Consider the following 8,769-nt stretch of genomic DNA (forward strand, 5'->3'; position numbering starts at 1 on the left):
AATGATCATGGCCCACAGATGAACAAGAGCACAGGCACAAAGAGAGAGCAGTGGTTCATGCTAGGGAAGGTGGAGAGGGGGTTGCCACTCAGCAGCTGGCACCTGGGTCAAACCTAGCTCAAAAATAGAAGCACCTGTATCCACCTACCTTGTGATCGGGCAGTTTTGCTCCTACAACATGAAGAACTTCTCACAGGGGTCATGAAGAGCCAGGACAAGGATGATGGGGCTGGGGTGAGGGTGTGGTCCAGAGGTTTGGGCGTCCATCTACCTGAGCAAGGTAGGGGAAGAAGGGGAGGGCGTTGGAATGGGGAAGCAGAACTGTGGGGGTCTGACAGGCGGTACTTGAGTGGGGAAGGAGGGAGCCTCAGGCATTACCTAGATCAAAACACGAGGACTCCAAACAAGAGTGCCACGCTGAGAACACAGAAGGGTACACAGTCACACATTGGAATGATGGTCTGCTGGGGGCTGGGAGTGGGATGCAGTAAGAAAAGGGAATAAATAATAACAATGGAGGTGCTCACAGGAGACAGTGGCGTGCCATTAATTTGTTTCTGTTGAGGGGCCAGAAAGGCTCCCAGGCCCCACGCCCACGTGATCCTACACAGGCCAGTGCCCAGTGTCAGCAGCAAAGGCCTGTGGGGCTCAGGGTGGGGCTGGAGCCATGTCTGCCTTTCAGGAAGGAGCTCAGTGCGCCAAAGGAGCACACACTGGAGAACCCACCTGGCTCCAGGGCTTGCTGCGCTCCCAGCAAGTGCCTCTAGGAAAGTACCTTGAAGCCCCTAGAACACCCTTGCTTGGCCACAAAGGCATGCAGAGGCCCCTCTGGCTCTGACACTGTGTGGTTTTCAGCTGGCTGCTGAGTGTCTGCATAGGGGGGTCCTCTTCCCCTCAGAATGGGGATACACGTAGACATTCTGTGGGCGCTGAGCTCACCCCCATGGCCAGCAGCCTGCACTTCACTCTAGAAAGTTTTTCTGCCCTGCCCAAGCTACTCAGAGAATGGTTGGTTGGGTGCTACTTGGCGTGTCCTGTAGGGCAGCTCCCCTGATCTCTCTGGGAAGGCCTTGGGACTCAGCCATTCTCCAGGTGTGTCCTAAGGGCTGTGAGTCTGTATACCAAGAAGCTCGCCTGGGAGGCCCGGAGAGCTGGGCACATGGCCAAAAGCTAAGACAAGACTGCGGCTGGCACAGCTACCAACTGACCATAAGTGGAGAGGCTGGGGCCCTTGGAGGGAAGCTCATTTTCTGCGGGGTCCATATAGCCCTCTAGAGCTACTCTGCACCCCTCACTTTGCTTGTCCAGAATGTTGTGGGTTTTGGGGGCACGCTGTTGGCATTGACAATAAATTTCATGTGAGTTTTAGTGTGCATGGGCAAAAACTCCAAGTTGGTGAATGTTGGGCTGAGGTCTGCAGGGTTTGCTGAGATCTGGACTCCCTACTACAGCATGGATGAACCCCGTTGTGCTGCTCCAAACAGAGCTGGGGGTAGAGGTGCTGCTCAGAGACCTGGTCAATCAGTTACTCCCACCACCTTCGTTTTACAAAGAAAAACCTAGGCCTAGAGCCGATAAGCGTTTATCCAAGGACCTGCTGAAAAATTACCCAGGAGCTGAGGCAGCTTAGCCCCTGACCGCTTAGGACACACTCAATAGGCTACCGGTGAGCTGTGGTCGCCTTTGACCTCTGCATCCCCAGACCTCTGCAGAGTGAGGTGGCTAAAGAGAATAGTGGACAGCCTCCAAGCAAGTACCTGGCCAGGCACTGGGCTTAGGGAGATGCTACCAGCACATTGTATGAGCCCCAGATGCCTGTCATTTCTCATTTTAAAAGAATATTTTAAGTAATAATTATCAGAATTCTTCTTACTTCTCTACATTATTTTGTCACTTACCAAGTTCTTATATATCTCTTTTCCTCCTACAAACTTCCTTTGAGCCCATGAAGAGCCCCAGCGCCTTGCTTATTACCTAAGTCTAAAAATGGGTACCATGTGAACTTGCTTGTCCAAGATGGCTCAGCTAGTGAGAACAGAGGGTGGATTCAGAGATGGGTGCCTGTCTCAGGAGTGTGGCTCTCTCCACTACACCACACTGCCTGCTTGGAGATGTCTGACCTGCCAAATCCAGACTTAGCCCAATTTCTGGGCCTCCCAAACTAAGATCAGCCAGTAAGAGTTTAAAATTAGCAAAGGTTTGGCTTTTATTCAAAGCAGGGACCAAGCCCCAGCTGCCCCAGCACCTGGTGTGCACTAGGTCGGGAGCCCACTGCACCAACATGTTATTCTGTGGCTTGAGGAAATGCTGTTGATGGGGAGGCTGTCATCTGCCTGGCTTGACACACAAAAATAAACCTCAACAACCAGCCTACAAGCTTTCCAAAGGCCATTATCACTTGTGGAGTGGACCTTGTGTACACACAAAAGATGACAGTATCTGCAAGATGAAAGCAGGCTCTGGAGCTGCTATTATTAGATTACTTTTATTTAGAGAAACAGGGCATCCATTGGGAAAGTTGAGGACTCAGAGCCTTCTTGACCTAGATTATGTTTTCTTATGTCAGCCACAGCCAATCACAAGCTGAAAAAAGGTCAGCACTACTACTTGCCTTAATTGCAGAGGAGTGTAGATAAAAGTGTGTGGCATTAGATTAATATTCATTATAAAAACACAAAATGTAGATGAAGATTAAAAGTAACTTAATATTAGTACCCAGAAATATTCTCTTTTCAGACTTTTGTTCTTTTCATGAAAACCACTCAATAGTGAAAGTGTTCATGAAACAAATTAAGTACAGTGCAATTAATTAAGTTGGCATTACACTGGTTCCAACAGGACCCCATGCAGGAACCAGCCCTCCAAGATTTGTCAAATGTGGCTTTGCTGGGTTTCCTGTGGTGTGTGATTTTGTCATTCACCACAGGTGGTACAGCCACTGGGGACAGAGGAGAGGGATCTCAAAAGTAAGTGGGAGATGCTGTTGGGCTTCTGATCATTTTTAACAATGAGTTTATTAATTTTCTTTGCAATAACAAGAGATACTCATAGCTTTAGAAATACTTTAATTATTGAAATTACTGCAGAACAATCCTTGATTATTGTTACTCCAAAATTTTCTAGCCTTTAATCCACTTTCCTCCCGGCACTGAAAGTTTTTTTTCTGTTGTTATTTTTTTAATTGTGATATTTGAAACACATGGCTTTTTAGGAGTTCAACTAATGAACTACAGCAGAACAGTCTTGACCTCTCGTCTCTTTTACACATACTGAGTTTAATGTGTGTGCATATCTTATAGGTATTTTCTTCTAGGGCCTAGAACAGTAGCCAGCACACAGGTGTGTGAACTTCTTGAATGAGTTAAAGTGCCAGGCCCTCCCTCCTCTGGCACTTTCTGTACATTATCTTATGTAAGCTTCTCTAGGACCCTGAAGAAGATATTGTCACCTGAGTTTCATAGGTGACCATGAGTCATAGTTTCCATAATTGGCCACAGTCTTCCTTTAGGAAGGCAGTCTTGAGACTTGAACCCAGGTCTCTAGCTTCACAGCCCTGCTTTAACCTGTGTGTTTGTTGGATAGAATTGGTCCAGCTCTACCCCACAGATCTGATGCATCTGCTGAGACGCACTGGCATGCTCAGAGCCTAGGAAGGGCCTCAGTTCCAGGGGCGAGGGATGGGGAGCAGCTGAGACTTAAGGTCTGTTAAGTTGTGTAGTTTCTGAACCAGACAGTTCACCTAAACCTCTAGTAATGTGGCTCCCTGAGCTAGCATGGCTGGGATCTGAGCTGGTCTGTCAGGAGGACAGAGTATTTTATACATTTTCTCCTTATCCCCCTTCCCTAAAAAGAAAAAAGAAAAAGGGAGTGGGGGAGAGGAAGAAAAGGCTCTCTACATCCCCCTTCCCTAAAAAGAAAAAGTGAAGCAGGGAGGGAGGGAGCAGTAGAGACAGCATAGCTGAGCTGCAAGGCTTCAGGGCTCAGTGCAGCTAACCATTGGGGACTCCAACAAGTGGGGCAGGCTAGGGGACTGTTGGGCTGGAGGCCAGCTTCAGGCTGCTCAGGTGAGCTCTTTTTATGCAAATAGCATTTAAGCAGCTACTCTCCTGTGCACAGCCCTGGGTAGCCCTTGAATGAGGTGAGTTTAAAAAGTGACAAATAGGAATGGATCTCCTTGCCTCTTGAGTTGACCTCCTCTGGTCGAGGGCAGAGGTGTTGGGGGGGGGGGGCCTACCTTGAGGCTGGCCCTGGGAAGGTGAGGAGGCTGGCCTTGCAGGTTGCCTTTTCCTGAGTGGAGTACAGGGTTTGTGCTCACAGCAGCTAGGCATTGCCACAGCCAGTGACTGAGGATATTGGACCAAACCCTAACCAGTCTCGGGCAGCATGGGCCTGAGCACAGGAGTAGTCTTGTTGCATCAGTCCTGGACTCAGCTAAGATTGTCACCTACACAGATGGGGTCTCATAACCACCACCATAGCCCATGTCTGTGACTGGATTCTCAGTGGTGTGGGAGCATGTGGAGGTGAGCCTCCGCCACCTCTCGCCCTGGCTGTACTGCATAGTTGGAGCTGGGCAGCAAGGGCTCTAGCACCAGTGCCAGTCTTCATCCCAAAGAGGTAAGAGAGGTCAGAAAGGGGTGCACCCATGAGGCTGGCAGACTCACTCCAAATCCCACAGTCCTTTGAACCATTCTGTGGGGACCTCACAAGGCCTTCTTTGGTCCAGAACATGAACTTTCAAGTAGTGGTTCTTTGTCTTCCTACTGACCTCCTGCAAGATTTAGAATGTGTGACTATTGGAGGTCCCGTGGGTGTTAACTTTGTTTGGGAGAAGGTCACATCCATATAGAAACTCTGCAGCCACTCAGAGGAAGTGCACTTGGAGGTTTCAGCATTTTGAGAGAATCTGGAGTGCTGCCATTCTGGCCTCCCTTTCTCTCAGCTTCTACTTCTACGAGCTGCTCTCCAGGATCCCCTCAGAGAAATTTTCCTGCTGAGAGCCAAGTTGTGCCATCTTTGAGTATTGAGCTGTATTGTCCCATCCAGGGTGGGCTCCACAGGAGTGTCTGTGTGATCCACCTTGGTATCCCTTGCCCTGTGTGTCCTCAGCCCCTGAGGCCTGATTGCACTAATGGGCTAGAGTGTTTTACTGTGGCCTGGTTTCAAAGGCTATGGGGTCCTTTGATTGTGGTCATGGTGAGCATTTTGCTGAGACTATTCTTGGTTGGTTGGTTGAAGTCATTAGAATATGGCAAGTGAGGAGCAATCAGCAAGGGCTGACCAGAGTATTTTAGGGAAAGAATTGGAGGTGCCATGACCTTAACAAGAGAATGATTTTCCTCTGAAAAAACCTGGAAAACATGAGACAAAACAAGCTGAAGCTGCTGCCTGACTTGTATGAGAAAGGCCACAGGCAGTCTTTGTGGGGCCGTGGTGAGAGTGCCTGTATGTCTGCGTGTGTGCGCACGTGTGTACGTGGGCACGCCCTGTTGGGTCCTAGCTGGGTGTCCTTGCACAAGTTGCTTCTATTCTCTGTGTTCACAGATGACCTCTGCAGATTTCTTCAGCTGTAAGGTTTGGGATGTGGGGCAGGGCAGGGCCTGGAAGTGGCTTTGTACCTCCACCTGCTCCTGGGACAGAGAGCACACTGGCCACCTGCTGTCCCCCAACCCTGCCACATCCTTCTTGGTGTTGGAACTGTCCTGGTGAAATTTAGATCCATCTCTTGTTTTCTTTTCCACTAGCTGAACTTCCCTGAGAAGAAAAGCCCTCAGTGAAACCATTCTCTGAAGTCATTTCTCACTCCAGCTCTGAACCTAGCAAGAGCTCACCCTGTAGATGCTTCACATTGCTGTGCCCCCTGAAGCAAAATGCCAAGCTGGAGGGCCACTTCTTCCTTCCCTGCAACCTTCCCTCTGGGCCTGGCCTCACAGGAGGGCTGTGTGACCCTGAACATATTACTTAAGCCCTCATCTGTAAGTTGGCAGTAATTCTGGCCATAATGGCGGCCCGGAGGGGTTGAGGTGATGCATTTGAAGTTGAGTACAGGAGCGCAGGCCACTGGACTCCCGACCTTCCTTGTTTCAGGCACAGGGCTTGGTTCACAACAGGCTGTGAACAAACTTACTTTTGACTTGTGTGTCTGGATGGTCTTGACTTAGAGAAGGAGTGAGTAAGGAGAGAGGTGTGTGGTGCTGGGACACCTGAGTAGAGGCCCCAGGGATCATCTCCATGTGGGTGGGAGGGGGGCTGGGCTTCCTAGCTGAGGCCAGTGTCTGTGCCACCCATGCCACCTGTGACCTGGGGAGGGCAGGTGTCCATAGCTCTGCTGTAAGTAGTAGGACAGTGTGCTCCCTGGCTTAGGACATGTAGGGAGAGGTCTTTCTTTCTATCTGTTGCTTTGACTTCCACTCCCACAGTGTTGTCTTTTTATGCCAGAATAACAAAGAAGGAAGTTCTGGAGAGACAGGAACCATTCCTAAACTGCCTGTCCCTTCCTCCTGTTCCTGCCCAGCTTCCCAGATAGTGAGGTAAAAATGGCAGGTGTGAGCCACCATCCAACAAGACCTCCAGGGAGAGAAGGATGGAGGTGGAAAACCTGGACCAGTCCACCCTTATTTCCTGAAACCTGTTCCTACAGACACAGTGGACTAAACTTAGGACTCTACAAAAATGAGCCAGTATAGTGACCTCCAGGGTGTTGCCCTGACACACCAGCATGTGGCTGAGGGTCTTATTAAAAACCACATGCACAACACTGGACAAGTATGGGACTTTGTTGACAAATGTTGACAAAGCAAGTAACTAAAAGCAAAACAAAACACACCAAAACCTGTATTGTACTTGCATGCTGGTGGCATGCAAAAGAGACCTATCTCTGGAGTTCAGTAATCATTATGTTCCCTTGAAGTTTACCCTGCAAGCTTCATGACTGGCAAACCCTAATCCTGACAGAACCAGAGGATATCAGAACTGAAAAGGATCCTTGAGCCCCTTGAACAGGAACAGCAACTGAGGCCCCTGAGGGGAAGTGACTTGGCCAAAGTCACTTTGCTGGTGGGTGTGCAGGCTGTGCCTGCTGAGAGGGCAAGGTGTGTGTGTGTGTGTGTGTGTGTGTGTATGTGTGTGTGTATGAGATAGCTATTCAAAACTGTTTCTCAATGAATTTGATGCATCTGTGGCTTCCATGATCTCATCCAGATGTGTTGGGCATTTCACCTGCATTACCTCATAAAATCCTCCAGTGACCTTGTATAAACTTTATAGTTGAGAAGCTAGAAGCACAGAGAGTTTTAGTACATTTTCCAGCGTAATAAGCAGAGGATCAGGATGTGAGCCCTGGTCTGGGACCACCTACACCCAGAACCTAAATTCTTTTTTTTTCTTTAAAGAGAGAGAGAGAGAGAGAGAGAGAGAGAGAGAGAAAGAGAGAGAGAGAGAGAATTTTTTAATATTTGTTTTTTAGTTTTCAGTGGATACAACATCTTTATTTTATTTTTATGTGGTGCTGAGGATAGAATACAGCGCCCCGCGCATGCCAGGTGAGTGCGTTACTGCTTGCTCCACTTCTCCAGCCCCAGAACCTACATTCTTTTTTTTTTTTTTTAGAGAGAGAGAGAAAGAGAATTTTTTAATATTTATTTTTTTTAGTTCTTGGCGGACTCAACATCTTTGTTTGTATGTGGTGCTGAGAATCGAACCAGGGCCGCACACATGCCAGGCGAGTGTGCTACCGCTTGAGCTACATCCCCAGCCCAAGTACTTTCTTTCCATGCAGTTGGAATCTAACACATACCTTCCTCCTTGCCCTTCCTTCCCCAGCACCCCAGCTGATTGCGGATCTCTGGCAATGGAAGGAGATGATGCTGGGCCCTCCTGGCACTCATGAGCATGCTGCTTTCAGGAAGCATCTCCCCAGGGGCCTGCCTAGGGCTTCACAAAGTGAGAAGGTACAGCAAGCATTAGCATAGAATCAAGCATGAACACGGAATTAGTATAAAATGTGCAAGTTGCTATACTACCTATTTTATGGTCATTTTCAGAATGAAATGATGTCATTGTTAGTCTTGTAATCTTTATCTCTTCATAAAAATGATAAGAGTCTCTTTTTTCCCCTGATAGGGTCCTCTGGTAGTGACCTTGCCATTCCCAGGGAGCTTGTCAGAGATGCAGCTTCTGGACAGGAATTGGCATTTAACAAGACCCCAAGGATCCCACTCACCCATGGCATGTCTAGGAAGGACTGCCCTTGACAGACTCTTGCCAGCAGGACCTGGGTCTGGCCTATCACTCTACCCTGCAGTGCTTTGCTCTTGCCTGACAAGTAGGAGATCTTCAGTTTGGGGTCAGCACGACAATTACTCTTTTTACCTTGACTGAGACCCATGCCACAGATGTTCAGGACAGCAAGTAGAGGCAGCCCAAGGTGGAGTTCTGCTTAGATGGAGTGGAAGGTTGCTCAGATGTTTTTCTGGGCCTGAAAAGCCACACACTTCGCCACAGCCTGCTTGCCCTTGCTTCAGCACCATGCCATCCTGTGCTTTTGTGCCCAGGGAGTCCCACCAGGACACCCCACACCCTTTGGCTCTTGGGTGGAACACCCCCATCTATGAGGGTGAAGGGTGTTGGTATGGATGAATTGAGTTCAAATGGGGACACAAGGTTAAATTCCACACACCCCTCCCTGACCACCTTTACCGCTCCTGCTGCGTTCTGCTCGCTGTCCCGGAAAACACTCCACCGTGAGTTCCAGGCACTCTCTCCTGTGAC

The sequence above is a fragment of the Ictidomys tridecemlineatus genome, unplaced genomic scaffold (genome assembly GCF_052094955.1).
Source record: "Ictidomys tridecemlineatus isolate mIctTri1 unplaced genomic scaffold, mIctTri1.hap1 Scaffold_261, whole genome shotgun sequence".
NCBI lineage: Eukaryota > Metazoa > Chordata > Mammalia > Rodentia > Sciuridae > Ictidomys > Ictidomys tridecemlineatus.